This window comes from Bufo bufo, chromosome 6 (assembly GCF_905171765.1).
Source record: "Bufo bufo chromosome 6, aBufBuf1.1, whole genome shotgun sequence".
In the NCBI taxonomy this organism is placed as follows: Eukaryota; Metazoa; Chordata; class Amphibia; order Anura; family Bufonidae; genus Bufo; species Bufo bufo.
The window spans coordinates 154,092,697-154,111,261 of NC_053394.1; the positions used below are offsets into that span (position 1 = coordinate 154,092,697).

General features: G+C 49.4%; 1 long non-coding RNA gene across 1 annotated transcript; it reads right to left on the reverse strand.

Moving 5' to 3' along the window:
- Window positions 1-800: 800 nt before the first annotated feature.
- On the reverse strand, window positions 801-13,648 carry LOC121005340. The gene is made up of 3 exons (XR_005779921.1): window positions 13,506-13,648; window positions 10,834-10,835; window positions 801-810 (listed from the first exon to the last, which is right to left on the reverse strand). It is a non-coding gene; the product is annotated as an uncharacterized LOC121005340 (long non-coding RNA).
- Window positions 13,649-18,565: the final 4,917 nt, after the last annotated feature.

The following is an 18,565-nucleotide window of genomic DNA, read 5'->3' on the forward strand; positions in this document are numbered from 1 at the left end:
CTGACAGCCAAACGCTGTCTGGGCATGCTGAGAGTTGTAGTTTTGCAACAGCTGGCGGCATTCTGGTTGGGAAAAGCTGGTCTACTGTGATTATATGAACAATGGGGGTTCTCCAAAAGAGCTATTGTGAGGCAAAGTTCATATTCGTGTTTACACACTTGTTTTAAAATGAATGCTTTCCCCTTTTATAAACAAGTAAATAATGACGCAATGCTGTGGGGCTGGTATGCAACTTTTTCCAGGGCTGGTTTTTATCCCCAGTACGACCCTGGTCATGAACTCCACTGAAAGTCAATGGGTGACGGATTCATTTTCTATTGTGTCAGAGAAAACGGATCCGTCACCATTGACTTGCATTGTGGGTCATGACGGATCCATTTTGCTCCGTGTCCCAGGACGGAAAGCAAACCGCAGCATCCTGCAGAATGGAACGGAATGCATTTTGGAGAATTCCGTTCTGTTCAGTTACGTTTTGTCCCCATTGACAATGAATGGGGACAAAGCTGAAGCGTTTTTTTCCGGTATTGAGACCCTATGACAGATCTCAAAATAGAAACGCTAGTGTGAAAGTAGCCTTACAAAGATTGCTTTATGGTAGTGCTGGATATAAAGTATGCATATTACCATCTGTCGATTTATCCTGGTCATCAGAATTTTCTGAAAGTGGCACTGCGTTTGAAAGGAAGAGTAAGACATTTTCAGTTCCAGGTGCTTCCGTTTGGGATTTCTATGGCTCCCCGTATATTTAACAAGCTGGTGGCAGAGATGGCGGCTCACATAAGAGAGAAGGACATTTTATTTGTCCCATACCTGGACGATTTTTTAATAGTGCCCCCATCCAGGCAGAATTGTCTTTCACAAGTAAATCAAGTAATTCAGATCCTGAAATCATTGGGTTGGATAGTGAACAGGGAGAAATCCAGAATGATCCCCCAACAGATGCAAAGGTTCCTGGGGATATTGTTGGGCTCGACCTTCCAGAGATCCTTTTTGACCTTGGACAAAGTGGAGAAAGTAAGGTCAGTGGTGCGGGATCTGATTCGGTGTCCTTACGTTTCAGTCAGGAAAGCTATGTCCATCCTAGGTACCTTAACTTCTTGCATTCCTGCAGTTCTGTGGGCACAGGCTCATTCCTTGTGACTCCAGTGGAAGATTCTACAGTCTTGGACAGGGAGACTGGAGGAGCTGGACAACAAGATTCTCATCTCCAGGGAGACCCGTAGTGGTGGCTGGTGCAGGAGAATCTAGATAAGGGGGTCCCGTGGACGGTGGTAAACCCTTTAGTAGTTACTACAGATGCCAGTCTGTCTGGTTGTTCTGGAGTTTTTCAGGGATCCTGGGACAGCTCAGGTTTGGAGATTTCTTCCAACGCAAAAGAATTGACGGCGGTTCTGAAGACTCTGCGGGAGATTCTGCCTTGGCTTCAGAACCGACATTTAAAGGTTTTGTCTGACAATGGTTCCATGGTGGCTTACTTGAATCATCAGGGGGGAACCCGATCCAAACAGTTGATAGGAATTGCAAGTCAGATTTTCTCCTTGTTGGAGGGAAAAGCTGTTGTCACTGTCAGCAATCTACATATCAGAGGTGTAGACAATTGGAAAGTGGAAGACAGACTAGACCAGAGGGAATGGTCCTTGAATCAGAAAGTCTTTGCCAAAATAGTAAGTCTGTGGGGGTTGCCAGATATAGACCTCTCCGCTACGAAAAGGAACAGGAAGGTGAGAAGTTTATTTTCCCTTTGTCCAGGGGATTCTCTCACAGCAGTAGATCCCTTCCTCCAGCCTTGGGGCAGGGGTCTTCTGTATGCATTCCCTCCGTTGCAGTTAATTCCCAAAGTGTTAAACAAAATAAGAGAGGACAGAGCTTCTGTGATTTTGATAGCCCCCTTTTGGCCCCGTTGAGCATGGTTCACCTGGTTAAGACTACTGTCGGTCAGGGAGCCATGGGTGCTTCCGGAGATTCCAGATCTCTTGTTTCAGGGCCCAGTAATACATCAAATCACTGACAAGCTAATAGTGGTATACGTTCCACCATCAAAAATATAATTCACTGTAGTAAGGAACGCTATAGGGATTAGATAAAATGAATACTTTATTAAATTAGCAAAAAGTGTGAGGAAAGGAAACCTACTGACTATATAAAATTCTAAGTGACCAGATCTATCCACGGATCCTGAGGCGGATCGAAGTATCACATGGAAAACCACGATCAGCGATACCGCTCAGGTGTGGATAAGGTCACCAAGAAATCCACTTTAGGTGCACTACTAATTGTTGCAAAACCACTCCAGCCGGCTGTAGTAATCTGACACAACCAAATGTGTGCACCGTGGCACGGACAAGATGCTCAGCTCAGTCACCCAGTGTAGATGGCCCTGGACTAAATTAACAAACTAATCCATTGATAAACATCTACTCATTGGGTCCGACCAGGATCAAGAACCACCAGATGTCTGATTGTCGGCCCTGTGAGCCGGAAGGCGCTATCGGGTTCGTTAGTCTCTACCTTATTAAAGAGTATGAAGAAAGTGACTACAGGCATATATGCTAGAGTATTGCCGGTTTTCTTTAAGTTTTTAGGGGTTCCTCCTTCCCCATCCTGTCAGCTTAGCATTCCAAGGATTTATAGAATTTCTCCAGAGGGGATTAGATAAAGGGTTGGCCTTAAGTACCGTAAAAGTTAAAATTTCTTCCCTAAGTGTCCTGTTTGATTCAAGTTTGGCTGCACATCCTCTAATTGCTAGATTTTGTAAGGCTGTTGCTAGAAACATCCCGGCTAGGGTCGCAGGAGTCCCTCCTTGGGACCTTGGTCTGGTCCTACAAGCCTTGTTAAAGCGCCCTTTGAACCCCTCTCTTAAGTCTCCATCAAAGTCCTAACATTAAAATTGGAGATGGCCTTGCGGTTCGCCCGGCGGTCGCTTTGCGGCAAACTTTGCTTGAAGCAAGGGTGCTATATACCAATTGTGGTCATGGCTACGGCAGAGAGCTAGCGCCCCGAACGTGCCGAGACCTGACAGAGGAAAACCAACCTGCCTAACTAATATGGCTGGAGAGGTGCCCTTAGCCATGCCGCGGGTAAGCCTAAAAGGGGGCATACCCTGAGGAGTATGGAAAGAAAAGGGGAGGGAGGGTGGTGCACCGAAAACGCACGCAAATGAGGAGAGGGCGTGCCTCCTTTTAAGCGCGCCTACGCCCCTCCCACAAATGCAGGCTGACATGTCAGCCTTAAGCTACTTGTGGTCATGGCTACGGCAGAGAGCTAGCGCCCCAAACGTGCTGAGACCTGACAGAGGAAAACCAACCTGCCTAACTAATATGGCTGGAGAGGTGCCCTTATCCATGCCGCGGGTAAGCCTAAAAGGGGGCAAAAACACACACGAGTAGGGAGAGAAAAACCTTTATCGCAGCGGACCAAGTTACAATACCAAACTGTGGAATGCCTGGGATATCTCGGCCTGAGGGTTAGGTATGTAGCATGTGAAGCATGAGGAGCGCCAGCGACCCATTTTGCGGATGACGTGGCCGGGGACGTTGTGCTTTGAAGCCGCCGATGCAGCTCCAATACGGAAGGAGTGCCCTGAAAAGGCCTTGGGGTCGAAACCCAAGCCCGACGCCAGGGTGCGAACGTGCGAGATGAACTGCGAGGCCGTGAGGGCCGAGGCCTGGAACAGGAGCAATGGGCGTTCAGGGGCGGAGTCCCCCAGAGCTGCCAGCAAGCTCCTGACTACCTGGACCGGGCACCATGCGTTAGTGGACTGGAAAAACTTCACCTCCACTGGTGGTCCCACCTGCGAGGCTTTGGAAGTGAGGAGGTGTAAGGAGAAATGGTCGTGGTGCCATACTAGCTGACCCCTGGTTAGACCCTTGGACCTGGCTGAAGTGCGGGTGAATTCGCCGGGTCTTAAGAACCCATAGAAACTAAGGTACATTGCGGCCTTGATGACCGTGCTGGGAAGGAGCCCAAAAGGAAGACCATCTAGGGAGGTTGAAAGTTTTCTAAATAATTCCCCTGACACGGGCTGCCTGCCCGGGATGGCTGCGTGACCACTCTTCTGAACACCCCTGAGTGTTGCCCTGACTGCTTGGGACAGAAAAACCGACCTACTTTCGGGGTCCTCCAACATGTGGAAATGTTGGACACCGGCCAAATACAATCTGATGGTATTGAAGGATAGCTTTAGATCTATGTGACAGTAGGCTGTGAAAGCTGTGATGTAAGTGGTCTTGTCAGTGTCTTGTCTCGGATGTAGGACCATGAACCTGTTGAAGGTGGTCCAAGCGGTCCTGTAGTTTCTGGCAGTATTACAAGATAAAGATTTCTGCATCAAAGACTTGCTGAAGCAATGAAACGGTTTAATCCATCACCAGATTTTGAAACAACGGAGGAGGTATCCCCACTCGGTCTGCCGCTGGCATGACCTGAAAGAAAGTTTTGAAATTAAAGCGGGACAAGGCGTCTGCGGCCACATTATGAACACCCTGAATGTGCCGGCACGCCACATGGAAGTTGTGTTCCAGCGAGAGCCAGACCAGCCTGCGGACAAAAGACATGATCTGTGGTGACTGCGACCTGACCTTGGTGCTAATGTCCACCACTGTCTGGTTGTCAGTGACGAACGCCACGGAAGAGTTGGCCCACTGGCTGCCCCAAACCTGGGCCGCCGCTACGATTGGATAGAATTCCAACAACGGGGATGATTTTAAGGCGGCTCTGGCTGATGAAACCTCTGGTGGCCAGGGGCCCGCAAACCATTGGTTTCCACAGATCGCCGCGAAACTTCCGGAGGCGGCGGCGTCCGTCTTTTTTTTTTTTTTTATATAGAAAGTCATCCAAGTAATGGATGACCAGAGGGCAATCGCAGTGGTTGACCAGGATCCAGTGCAATGCCTGAGTGAACTGGTCGAACAGTCAGGGGCTGCTCCTGGACCCGAATGTCAGGCGATTGGCAAAGAGATACTGGTCTTGCCACTTGATGCCATAGAACAGGGGTCCTCAAACTACGGCCCGCGGGCCACATGCGGCCCGCCGAGGAATCTGATCCGGCCCGCCGGATGAGTTTAACAGTTAACCTTTAAGCATGCTCAGGGCCTGCGCACCTCTGCTCTCCTCCTCCTGCGCCCTGGCTCCCTCCCTCCGATGTCAGCTCTGCTCCGGCGGTACGTGACTGCTCACTGACGTCACTCGCCTGCTCCTCTCAGGCGACGCAGGTGACGCTGGCGCGTGACCTACAGTGAGCGAGTTAGTGCCGCCGCCGCCCGCCCGCTGTCTGCTTCTCATATCACCGCCCGGAGCAGAGAGAAGAAGCCTCAGGCTCAGGGACAGCCTGGACAACTGTGGGTGCGTCAGTGTGGCACTTAACATTTTAATAATAACAATGGAGTGTGTGGTGGGCATTTTTTACAATGGGGGGGGGGGGTGGCGGGGCCGATGCGGGGGACATGAAAATGGCGGCCACTTGTCTGTGGGGGACATGAAAATGGTGGCCACTGTGACAGTGGGAAAAAAAAAAAAACGGGCAGTTAGCTGGGTTAGCATGCTCTCATTTCATACTCAAAGAGACTTGGATAACAAAATGCCAGTCTGCCTGTCAACAGGTCAGTCAGAGTGACACTTGGATAATGAAATATCAGGATGCCAGTCTGCATTTCAATAGGTCAGAATCTGACCTATTGAAATGCAGACTTGCAGCCTGATATTTCATTATCCAAGTCTCTTTGGGAAACAATTGAGAGCATGCCAATCCAGCCAACTGCCAGTTTTCTTTCCATGGGGCAACCATGATAATAAAATAGCATCCTACTTATATACGCATTTCCTTTTAGGCCCGTTATATAGGGAGAACCCCGTCAGGGACTGATCTTGTCTTCATGGAAAAGACTGCAAGAGGTAAGTGTCCACGTGGGGGGGCAGAGGCCTGTAAGTGGGGGTTCTGGTTTGGAATGGCTATATAAGCAGGAAGATCCTATTTTAGTGTCATGGTTGTCCCATGGAAAGGATCTTCCTGCTTATCTAGCTATTCCAAACCAGAACGTCAACTGAAGTGTAAAATAGATTACTGATTAAAGGGGTCTCCTTGATAGAAATACTAAGATTTGATAAGCGTTTCCTTTTCAGTGTTTGGATTTAGAACGTATCAATTTGGCCCGTTATATAGGGAGATATAACAGAACCCCATCAGGGACTGAGCTGGTCTGCATAGAAAAGCCTGCAAGAGGTAACTGTCCACACTGCCCCCATTGTCCTATAGGTGCAGGTCCCACCGCTGGGACCCGCACTGATATAGAGAACAGAGCCCCGAAATTGAAGGAGGGCACACTGCGCAAAGGCAGCCGCCGTCCATTCATTTCTATGAGGCTGCCGAAAATAGCCGAGCGCTGGCTCGGCTATTTCCGCCAGCCTCATAGAAATGAATGGGAGCATGGGCAGTGCATGCGCAGTATACTCCCATTCACTTTCGGGGCTCCGTTCTCTATATAGATGCGGGTCCCAGCAGTGGGACCTGCACCTAACGATATTCCCCTATTGTCCAAGATGGGAATACCCCTTTAAAAAATATAGTCAGGCCCTCCAATGGTCTGAGAGACAGTGAAGTGGCCCCCGGTTTAAAAAGTTTGAGGACCCCTGCCATAGAACCTCCAAAGCTGTGGATGAATGGGCAGAAATTTAAAGGCATCGGCGATGTCCGCCTTGGCCAACCCTGCCCCCCGACCAACTTGGAGAATCAGTTGAATGGCCTCGTCTATGGTGACGTAACTCATGGAAAACTCCTCGGATGGCACTAAGGAGTTAAGACTGGGCGTGCTGGAGCCATGAGGTTGCGACAAGTCATGGATGAGACGTTTTTTATTTGTGAACTGCTTGGACACAATACCAATGGGGATTATCCTCCAGAGGTCAAACGGTATGAAGGGAAAGGGGCCGATGAGAAACCCCTTCTCCAATTCTGACCTGATCAGAGTCTCCAACGGCTCGGGATCCCTGGTTGCCGACAGCAGATTGGGCCCTTCCCAAGAGGCTTATGGGAGAGCTATCAGACCCGTGTGGAACCCGGTGGTGAACCCGGAAACCAGGAAATGTACCAACTGAGGGTTGTGATGATTCTGCAACAGGGATTCTAGCAGAACCACATTGACCCCGCTTAGTCAGGATGGCCTTGATCTTTGTGGACACGCCGTCTGTGGGTGAGCCCTAAAACAGCCTGCGCACCCATGAAGGGCCCTGCATTTGTTGTAGTAACGAGCATCCTGATTGAAATTATTACAAACCTGGCTGTTGCCCAGGAAGACTATTGGCCGTCCTAGTTTGTCCGTGGCTAAGCCAGACCGTTGGAGGGACCCGGAGCTACTGCGAAGGGATCTGCCCTGGGACGTGGAGGGACCTGCATTGGGGCACCAATCAGCGGAGTGGGCGATGGACTGACATGACGCACACGCCGGGGCCCTGAGGCCCGCGAAATGCCGGCAGAAAAGCTCCATATCCATGGCCGCCCAGTTCGTGATGTGCTGGAATTGGACCAGTGCGGCGGCGGCTTTGGCTGAAAAAGGAGCGATGATAGTCGTAGAACGCCTGCCCGCCGTACTTGTGGCCCAAGTCCATGACCCCATACAGGTATGAGTCCAACTCCTCCCGCCTCACAGGATGGACCGAGCAGATGACGTCCCTAAATAGGCTGAACGCCAGGATGAATTCCGTAATTGAGAGCTTTTGTTGACACGGGGGTCCCTGGCCTTGAGGACAATGGATATATCGCCGCAAGCTATCGTTTTGCTGTCAACCGTGTCGTGGGTGGCTATCAAGATGGATGCCAAATTAACATCCTTCCCTTCTAAGATGTCTTTCTTGATGTGGCAGGGAATGAAATGCGAGGGAGCAATCTCGGGAGCATGCGGAACCCTACCTGGGAGAATGGGCCCTGGGGTGGAGGTTACAGGTAAGGCTAGAGTGGACCGGTCAGGTGGCAGCCCCTGGAAGGACTCGACGACCGAGAGTCTGGACTGGACGTCCGAAACCAAGGAGGCGATGGAGATCATCATGGCATGTAATTGCGTGAGGGACACCTGAAGGGTGGACATGGAGACTTGCTCCAAGTCCGGGGCTGCTGGCTCGGCCATAAGCAGTCTATATAGTTCAGCTTTACGGGCGGAGGCAGGGTATTGAATCCCTCTCTGGTTGAGCTCCGCAATCAATTTCGGAATTGTCCAACTCCTTCATGATGAGGAGCTGGGCTGCTCGGATGCGAGGGTTTCCGGTACCGACAGGGCCTCCTCGATATTTGACACATGCGACATACCGCAGCTGCGAAGCGACAAATAGAAATAACATTTGACCAGGAAGTCTCGTATTAGTGAAGGACACCCGAGTCGTGAATGGTGATAAAAGGAGGACTAGCAGAAGCGAGTGCCTGGTGCTCTGAAGAGCGGGACCATGGACTAAGCGTGAAGAGACGTGAGAAGGCTAAATGGGCTCGGCCCCGGACAGGGAAATGAAAACTGAAAAGAACAAAAACAACATCAAACCTGAAATCGTACCGAAGTAGGGAATACTGAAAAACGAATCTAAAATATAACAGGCGACAGAAGCAGGAAATTAACAGTGTGAATCGGCCATGTGACAGGCAAGCAAAACAAAAACACAAAGTGAGACCTTGAGTGATGTATGCACTGGCAGACATAAACAAACTACGTATGCTTGAGCGTGATAGACTATGGTGTGAGAAGTAATGAACGTGCACTCCAGACATTAGAGTCAATAGAACTGGGACGTACATCAACGTCCAGCCAGTGACGAACATGGTGACGTGAACGTACGCCCGATGTGTGACGGGCAGCAGATGACAAATAACAACGTAGTTGAAACAGTTTAAACACATGAGCCTGAGCCGTTGCCGGCGACAGATAATACACGGAGAAACGTAGGCCTGAAGCGTAACAGGCAACAGATGACAAGTTAAAAACGTAAGCCTGAAACGTAACAGGCAACAGATTATGAAAAAGAAAACGTAAGCCTGAAGCGTAACAGGCAACAGATGATAAATTAAAAACGTAAGCCTGAAACGTAACAGGCAACTGATTATGAAAAAGAAAACGTAAGCCTGAAGCGTAACAGGCAACAGATGATAAATAAAAAACGTAAGCCTGAAACGTAACAGGCAACAGATTATGAAAATGAAAACGTAAGCCTGAAGCGTAACAGGCAACAGATGATGAATTAAAAACGTAAGCCTGAAACGTAACAGGCAACAGATGATGAAAAATGAAAAACGTGAGCCTGAAGCGTAACAGGCAACAGTTGATAAATTAATAACGTAATCCTGAAACGTAACAGGCAACAGATGATGAAACATAAAAAAACGTAAGCCTGAAACGTAACAGGCGACAAAAGCAGTTACCGGCAATGTCCGCGGACGTGGCGGAGTAGAATAGCGATGGCCGTCGTAGACGGCACCCAGAGGGCAACCTGGCTGACTAGCGCCGCAAGAGAGACGCTGCACCCGGGGTCTGTAAAACAACTGGTGACGTGAGGGGCAGGATATGCAGACCAGAACGCCCCAACGTGACCTACCCATTTTTTTTTTTTTTTTTTTGTTTTTTGCTGCACTGCACAGAGTGTTGGATGAGTTTGGGACTAGAATGACCGACACTGTCATTCCTGGTGTGCATGTGACCTCTGGGAGCAGGCCATACTTGGAATATTGAAGACATGATGTGTGTGAGCTGCTTTGAAATGACAACCGCCGGCCAGGAGGGGGAGCCTAACACGTGCCGCCGGCCGGGGTGCCGACTCCGTTGCCGTGGCAACGGAGGTGCTGCACGGCAAACCTGCCTGGCGTGCCACGTGGCCTCTGCAGACGGCGCCGGAAGCGCCTGGGAGCATCGCAAAGGCCCCCCATGACCGGAATGCCGCCCCCGGCCTTGGGAGCAGCCGGAGACCAGCAGGCGCAGCCATGCTGAGAACCCCATCGCATCACTGGCTCCGTCCCCCACCCCGCGAGTGTTGGGGCCAGGGATTGAACCAGCGATGCGACGGGAGCTGGGAACCCGGCGCCGTACACGAACCAGCGCCGAGGTCGCGTGAGCGGATGCCGGGGACGCGAAGCCCATTGCCGGGGAAACTAGGGAGCCGAGCTGCCAGCCCCAGACCTAGCGTTCCACGCGACCCGGGGCAAGCAGGAAGCGTGGCGGAGCCCGGCCGGGAGCTGATGCGGGGGATCGCGGGGACGAATGAGGACGTGGGGTAAGGAACGAGGGAGCAGAGGAGGGGAGCACTTACCCGGTATGTCCGACGAGGGCGGCGGTGGACGAGAGGAGCCCCCCCACCACACCACCGGCACCACCCCGCCCCCACCGGGTGTGCAGGGCAAGTGAAGTACCGGCGATGCGACAGGAGCACAGGCCGGGACCAGGGAGAGATCATGTGACCGCAGGGGGGAGGACACCAACGGCGTTGCCGGGTAACAGAGACGCCGTGCAGACCGGGGCTGAGCCAGAGGGACAGCCGGCCACGAGACAACAATGGGACAGCAACCGGACGCTGCGCACCCCGGAGCCTGGGAGGCAGTCGTGCCTTGTGGGTGCAGGAGGAGGACACTAACATCGTTGCCGGGCAACAAGGACGCTGCGGCGGACCTCATGCCCGGCGTCCCACGTGACCCCCCTGTGTTCTGTGCCGGAAGCGGAGGTCGGTCGTAGGGGAGACGCCTGGAATGGATGCGCCGCGGCGTGGAGGGTGAGTGACGGCAGTGAATGTAACAGAACTTACCCGGCCGTCAAGTGCAGAAGACGGAGGAACCGGAGGCACCATGACGGGACTTACTTACCTGTCGAGCGGCACTGCTGCAAGGGGCGTAACGTTCGTGGCGGGAAGGCACCGAAAACGCACGCAAATGAGGAGAGGGCGTGCCTCCTTTTAAGCGCGCCTACGTCCCTCCCACAAATGCAGGCTGACATGTCAGCCTTAAGCTACTAATATACTTTCTATATAGGCACTCCTGAGGAAGCCAGCAAGTCTGGCGATACGCGTTGGGCTCTTTTCCTGACCACCACACATACCCCCACCATGCTACTTCCATTATAGGTATTTCAGCTTTTATTCATTGTTGATGGATTTCATGCACTTTATAATGTTATATATTTATTGATGTGTGGGGGCATGCTCATGATTTTGTGGTGAGCCAGGGTGGCATGTGCAGATACATGGTTCACATGGCCCTGATTTGTTGTACACAACGATTTTAATCCATTTTTTGTTGTGTCTGTTTCCTAAATAAATTTGATATATTTTAGATGTGCGCGTCCTGTTTCGGTATTCTTTTTCTCCCCTCTTTCACATTGTGCATTGCATACCGTGAGCCAGCACTCTTACTTTATTTGGATGTGCCCCTGTCTTTTGAATTGCATACTTTCTATATAGTGCATTTAGGTAGTGCAGCATTTGTTTGCGGTTTTGCTGCGTTACCGCATCTACATAGAGTGAAAAACACTATTTGAAGAAATATTTTCTACTGGTGTGATTAACCAGTTGCCCCCCCATAAAAACTGATTGAAGCAGGGGTGCTATATAACAATAATATACGTTCTATATAGTGCATTTAGGTAGTGCAGCATTTGTTTGCGGTTTTGCTGCGTTACCGCATCTACACAGAGTGAAAAACACTATTTTAAGAAATAATTTCTACTGGTGTGATTAACCAGTTGCCCCCCCAAAAAAACTGATTGAAGCAGGGGTGCTATATACCAATAATATACGTTCTATATAGTGCATTTAGGTAGTGCAGCCTTTGTTTGCGGTTTTGCTGCGTTACCACATCTACACAGAGTGAAAACCTCTCTAACTTTGTGCCGCCAACCAGGGCACATTTCTAAAATGCACTGACTAGGTCTCTTGCTCTATGTCCTACCACAGATTAGCACCGGTGCACACTCACAGTTCTGCAGGTAGCTGCTTGTCTTGGTCTGGCACATGAAGGCAGGTGCAGTCTGGCTCCTGATCCGGTCGCTTGCTTGTCAAAGCGCTGTCTTTTCCTCTCTCTCTCTCTAGATTGCAGGTGCATGCATCCACATACAGTGCCTTGCAAAAGTATTCACCCCCCTTGACTTTTTTCATATTTTGGTACATTACAGCATTAAGTTCAATGTTCTGATGGATCAGAACACAATAGTCTACGTTGGTGAAATGAAATGATAAAAATATATAAATAAAACTAATGTTTAGAAATAGAAAACAGAAAATTGGCATGTGCGTTTGTATTCACCCCCTTTGTTAGGAAGCCCTTAAAAAGCTCTGGTGCAACCAATTACCTTCAGAAGTCACATAATTAGTGAAATAATGTCCATCAATGTGCAACATTATCTGTCATTACATATACACACCTTTTTTGAAAGGCCTCAGGGGCTGCAACACCTAAGCAAGAGGCATCAGTAACCAAACACTGCCATAAAGACCAAGGAACTCTCCAAACAAGTAAGGGACAATGTTGTTGAGAAGTACAAGTCAGGGTTAGGTTATAAAAAAATATCCAAATCTTTGATGATCCCCAGGAGCACCATCAAATCTAACATAACCAAATGGAAAGAACATGGCACAACAGCAAACCTGCCAAGAGACGGCAGCCCCAGGGGCGGACATTCCACCTGTGCAGCCGGTTCAGCTGCACAGGGGCCCAGCCTATGAGTGGCCCCTTCAGCTCAGCTGTCTGTGCATCCACAGGAGGCACAAACAGCTGATTGTAATGGTGAAGCAGAGAGCAGCAGGCTCCCCGCTTCACCATTCATCATCACTCCATCCGGCATGTAGAAGGGGCCACCTCACTATCTGACTTCAGTCTCAGGACCTACTGCGCCATCCACAGCTCTGAGGAGCAGGGCCTGGGCAGCATGTCCTGAGCTGCATCTGCGATGGCCTCACTTCCTTACAGCTCAGTCCTGCCGTGTGGTGGGCAGCGTCATGAAGAGTTTGACACCAGCTCAGCCAGGCCTGTGCTGAGCCACTTCACTGTGTCCTAGCTCCGCCTCCCGTCTAGCGATGTCAGTAGCCCCGCCCCATTTAGTGTTGTGGTAGCTCCACCCCCTGGCAGTAGCCCCGCCCACATCTGGTCCTCACCTAGCGCTCCTGGTGCTGAATGTGTAAAGCTTGCAGCAATTTAGGAGGAGGTGAGTGAGGACTGGAGACTTCCTGTATGTCCACTGTCCCTGCCAGGCACTAACCCTGACTTGGTATGTTATTTTTTTTACCCCACCCATCCCCCTCTGGCCCTCCTGTGACTGTCCCTTACCCACATACTGTGAGGCTACATTCTAATGTATTTTGCGGTCCGCGATCGGCAAGATATGGATGCCGTCCATGTGCGATCTGTATATTTTTGCAGACCCATTAACTTAAACGGGCCTGCAGTCCGCATTTTGTTAAGAAGTATAGGATGTGTCACATCCACTGGACATACGGAAAGCACATACAAGTCATTTGCTTTCCGCATCCGTATGTCTGTTCCGCAGAGAACATGTGACGTCCGCAACGTGCAGGCTAGTTAATGGGTCTGAAAAAAAATGCAGATGGCACATGGGCGTCATCTGTAATTTGCAGATCACAAAATACATATGGTCCGTGTCGTGTAAATGGGTTAAAAGTGCTGCCCAGACACTCAGAGGGTCATTTATTAAAACTGGGGTTTTAGACACGGGTCTTAATAACCCCTAAACTGGCAGTGGTTCTGTCAAAGTTATGAAGAGGCGCCGGCCTCTCCATTACTTTGGCGCATCCAGCGCCAGTTTAAATGCATATCATCTAGACTGAATCCTGACCCATTTATTTCAATGGGTCTGTGTGAGGGGCACATATCTGTTCTTAATTACTGTAAGGGGGGCACATATCTAGCATAATTACTGTGAGGGGGCACATAATCTGTCCATAGCTACTGTGAAGGGGGCACAATGTGGAGATTACTACTGTGTGCTGGCACAAAGGGGCAAAAATTACAACGTAGGGGCATTAAGGCGGTTATCCAAGAGTATAAAATTCCCCCATATGCCAGGCTTGTAAAAGGGAATATACTGGCGCCGCTCCTGGTCCCCGCACCGCTGCTGCTGCTTCTCCCTGCGCACGGGGAGAACAGCAGCTGTGCGGGGTAAGTATATTCATTGTGAGGGGCCTGGCATATGGGGGGACATTTTATACTCTCGGATAACCCCTTTAATACGCACCACAGTATCTTATTTTTTTTTAACATAGATAATTTTTATTAACATTTTTTAAAATTACAAACACGTAGGAAAGAAGAATCCTTCATCAAGCATAGAATTGGGTATATACATTACACTTAGTCATTCAGACAGTTATCAAGACATGACAACCAGTTTACAAAATTAAAGGCATTTTATCTACAGATATACCTCTTCATTTGTGATAGCCAAAGAATAAAAAGAAAGAAAATCAAAACAATATTCAATAACCCCCCCCAAACCCTCCAGCGATGAGACGTGCACTCCCCCACTATTATAATTGTATTGTCTCTTGGCCCCAAGTAAGACCTAGCCGACACCTGATGTGCAGGCCCATCTCTCATCCCTGCTATGTGGAGTTATTCACGAATCGTATGCACCACAGTATCTAAAGGGTCTCCACCATCTTTGATGCCCCTGATCACCCCTTCCTCCCCCTGTAGGATTGGGAGATGACAAATTGGGGTCCCTTCTGCTTCCTTACATCATTGTATTAATCTTTACCCATGACCTATGTTTACGTCTGTATGCGTGGCTTGGGTGGGGGGGCAGGCAAATTCTTTGCACAGGGGCCCTCTGCTGTCTGTGTCCGCCCCTGGGCAGCCCACCAAAACTCACAGACCGAGCAAGGAGGGCATTAATCATATAGGCAGCACAGAGACCTAAGGTAACACTGGAGGAGATGCAGAGTTCCACAGCAGAGACTGGAGTATCTCATAGGATGCTCCTATGGAACACACTTTGCAGTGTCTGTTGATCTGTCCCACAGCAGCCAGGAAAAATCACTTTATAGTCCCCGTAGCTCTGTCCCACAACAGCAGACTTTCTCTGTACACCTCAGCAAGGACGCAGCAATCCAGCTCTCCTGCATCCAGCTCTCCTGCCCGGGAATTTCAACTCCTCCTACATCCTCTGTAACCAACAACTTTCATTTCTCTCTCTTACTCAACGACACAGTCGCCTCTTGTGGCCGGAAGAAGGCATAACAGTCTGTGTGAAATATTATCACTGGAAAATGCGACTTGATACTTTTAGGGGCTGACCCTTACACCCGCATGGCTAAGGAAAATAATGTGATGCACCCTCTGCACTGCCTAGCCCTGTCAAATCAAAGTGGAGAGGGCACGGCAGTTGCAGAGAGAGCTGAGCTGTTGATCCTTGAGGCTCATTTGCCCATATTAAAACATCATTTTTCTCAGCAATGTGGGAACATATGAACATGGGACCAACACGGTGTCACGGATGTAATAAGGGAGAACACCAAAAGACAACAAGAAGGAAGGGTAAAGACACTTGGCCTCACCGCTAGGGAAGGAAAAGGGTCACCATCTATAAAACCCTGCTCCTGGCCCTAACTACTATCTGTATGGGCACTTCTCGATGGTAGAGATGCCCATACACAGTAACCTAGAAAACCCTGGTGATCCTCGGATGCCCTAAAGGTAATGACAGGGCAGAGACAACCCGTTCCTTCACTGGTGAAGGAACTAGCGTCTACCTGAGGCCTAGTAAACAACCAGGGGGGGGGGGGATATAAAACAACAAGCGGGACATTTAACTTCTGAGGATGATGGATGAACAGGCCTTCAACACGAACCACACTCCAGCTCTTCCAAAACCAAATGAAGCTATCCAGAGCAAGGAGTGATGGGTAAAGTCAGACTAAATAGGGATGGGTAAAGGTCACATGATCCACACCTGAACAGGAGGTGTGGACATACCAGCAACACACAAAGTGAAACCAAAAGAGGCTGTCAGTTCACTAATGTGCAGATAATCTTTCAGACCTTCTAAGTACCCCCCCCCCGCCCCCTTCTACGGGTGACCTCCGGGCACCCAGGACTGACCTTATCAGGATAAGCTCTGTGGAATGCTCTCACCAGACGACTAGCATTAACATCAGTCGCTGGAACCCACAATCCTGCTGATCTGAAATTCTAAATTGCCATCCACCATGACAGGAGTGGGAGGTAAGGAGGACGGCTCAACAGGTTTGACACCTTTCTTTAACAACGATTTATGAAGTACGTTTTGGATTTTCAATGCCTGAGGAAGTTCAAGACGGAAGACTGCAGGGTTAACAATGGCAGTGATCTTATATGGACCAATAAATCTTGGGCCCAACTTCCAAGAAGGTACCTTAAGTGTAATGTTTCTTGTAGACAACCACACAGAATCACCCACTCTCAGGTCCGGACCACTCATACGTCTCCTGTCAGCAGCACGCTTATACCTGTTGCCCATCTTTTTCAGGTTATTTTGGATTTTATGCCAAATAGAAGACAAAGAAGAGAAAAATCGTTCCTCCTCAGGAATGCCGGAATTTTGAGCACCAGAAAATGTACCAAACTGTGGATGGAACCCATATGCCCCAAAAAACTGCGACTTACCAGTGGATTCCTGTCTACGGTTATTTATAGCAAACTCAGCTAATGACAAAAACGAAGACCACTCTTTCTGATTCTCTGAAACAAAACATCTCAAGTAAGTCTCCAGATTCTGATTAGTGCGCTCCGTCTGTCGTTTGACTGAGGATGAAAAGCTGAAGAGAAGGACAATTGTACACCCAGACGAGTACAGAACGCTTTCCAGAATCTGGAAACAAACTGAGTCCCTCTATCGGACACCACATCAGAGGGAATGCCATGTAGTTTCACGATGTTGTCAACAAACACCTGTGCAAGAGTTTTAGCATTAGGTAGACTAGGTAATGCAATAAAGTGTGCCATTTTACTAAAAAGTTCAACTACCACCAGAATCACGTTTTTTCCAGAAGATTTCGGTAAATCCGTGATAAAATCCATGGACAAATGGGTCCAAGGTCTGGACGGGATGGGCAATGGAAGCAGAGATACGGAAGGCCGAGTATGTGTCACCTTAGCACGCGCACAGGTACCACAGGCTGACACATAGTCCTCAACACACTTACGCAACCCTGGCCACCAGGATCTGCGAGAGATGAGATCGACAGTCGATCTGCTCCCAGGGTGCCCAGCAAGCACCGTACAGTGATGTTCCTCGAACACCTTGTGACACAATTTGGAGGGAACAAACCCCGGAGGACAAGAGTCCAGAGAATCCTCCTGTGCCTCCAACACCTTGGCCTCGAGATCAGGATAAAGAGAGGATATGACTACCCCTTCAGATAAAATGGGACTAGGGTCATTTGCCCCCCCCCCCCCTTCTCCCCAGGAAAGCTACGCGACAAAGCATCTGCCTTGAGGTTCTTAACCCCAGGGCGGTAAGTGACGATGAAGTTAAATCTGGTTAAAAACAATGACCATCTGGCCTGCCTTGGGTTCAGTCGCTTAGCCGACTCCAGGTAGGCCAGATTTTTGTGATCCGTAATTACCGTAATAGGAAGAATTGCTCCTTCCAACCAATGCCGCCATTCCTCAAATGCCAACTTAATGGCCAGAAATTCCCTATTCCCCACATCATAATTCCTTTCAGCAGTCGAGAGTTTTTTAGAGAAAAATGCACATGGGCGCCATTTACTGGGTGAAGAACCCTGCGACAAGATTGCTCCTACCTTTACCTCGGACGCGTCAACCTCAACAATAAATGGCTGAAACACGTCTGGTTGCACCAGAATAGGGGCCGAAGCAAAACATTCTTTAACAGCAGAAAAGGCCTGTAATGCCGCATCAGACCAGATAGAAATATCAGCACCCTTCCTAGTCATGTCTGTTAAAGGTTTAACCACCGATGAATAGTTCAAGATAAATTTACGGTAGTAGTTGGTAAATGCTAAAAACCGCATAAGCGCTTTCCGATTTTTGGGTCGATCCCAGTCCAACACGGCACGGACCTTCTCGGGATCCATACGAAAACCTGAGGATGAGAGCAGGTAACCCAGAAATTGCACTTCCTGTACAGCAAATACACACTTTTCCATCTTATACAACTTATTCTCTCTTAGGATCTGTCACACCTGTCTCACATGATCCTGATGAGTCTCCATATTAGGTGAATAAATTAGTATGTCAGCAAGGTATACGACAAGCCTCCCCACCAGATGATGAAAGATGTCATTGTGTTCAACACGAACCACACTCCAGCTCTTCCAAAACCTAATGAAGCTATCCAGAGCAAGGAGTGATGGGTAAAGTCAGACTAAATAGGGATGGGTAAAGGTCACATGATCCACGCCTGAACAGGAGGTGTGGACATACCAGCAACACACAGACAAAGTGAAACCAAAAGAGCCTGTCAGATCACTAATGTGCAGATAATCTTTCAGACCTTCTAAGACCTGTCACAGGAGTGACACACAGATCCCTATAGCTGCCAAGTGCACAAGTGTAGTGCCCTTGAGCAGGGATACTTTGAAGTTGAGACATTTGCCC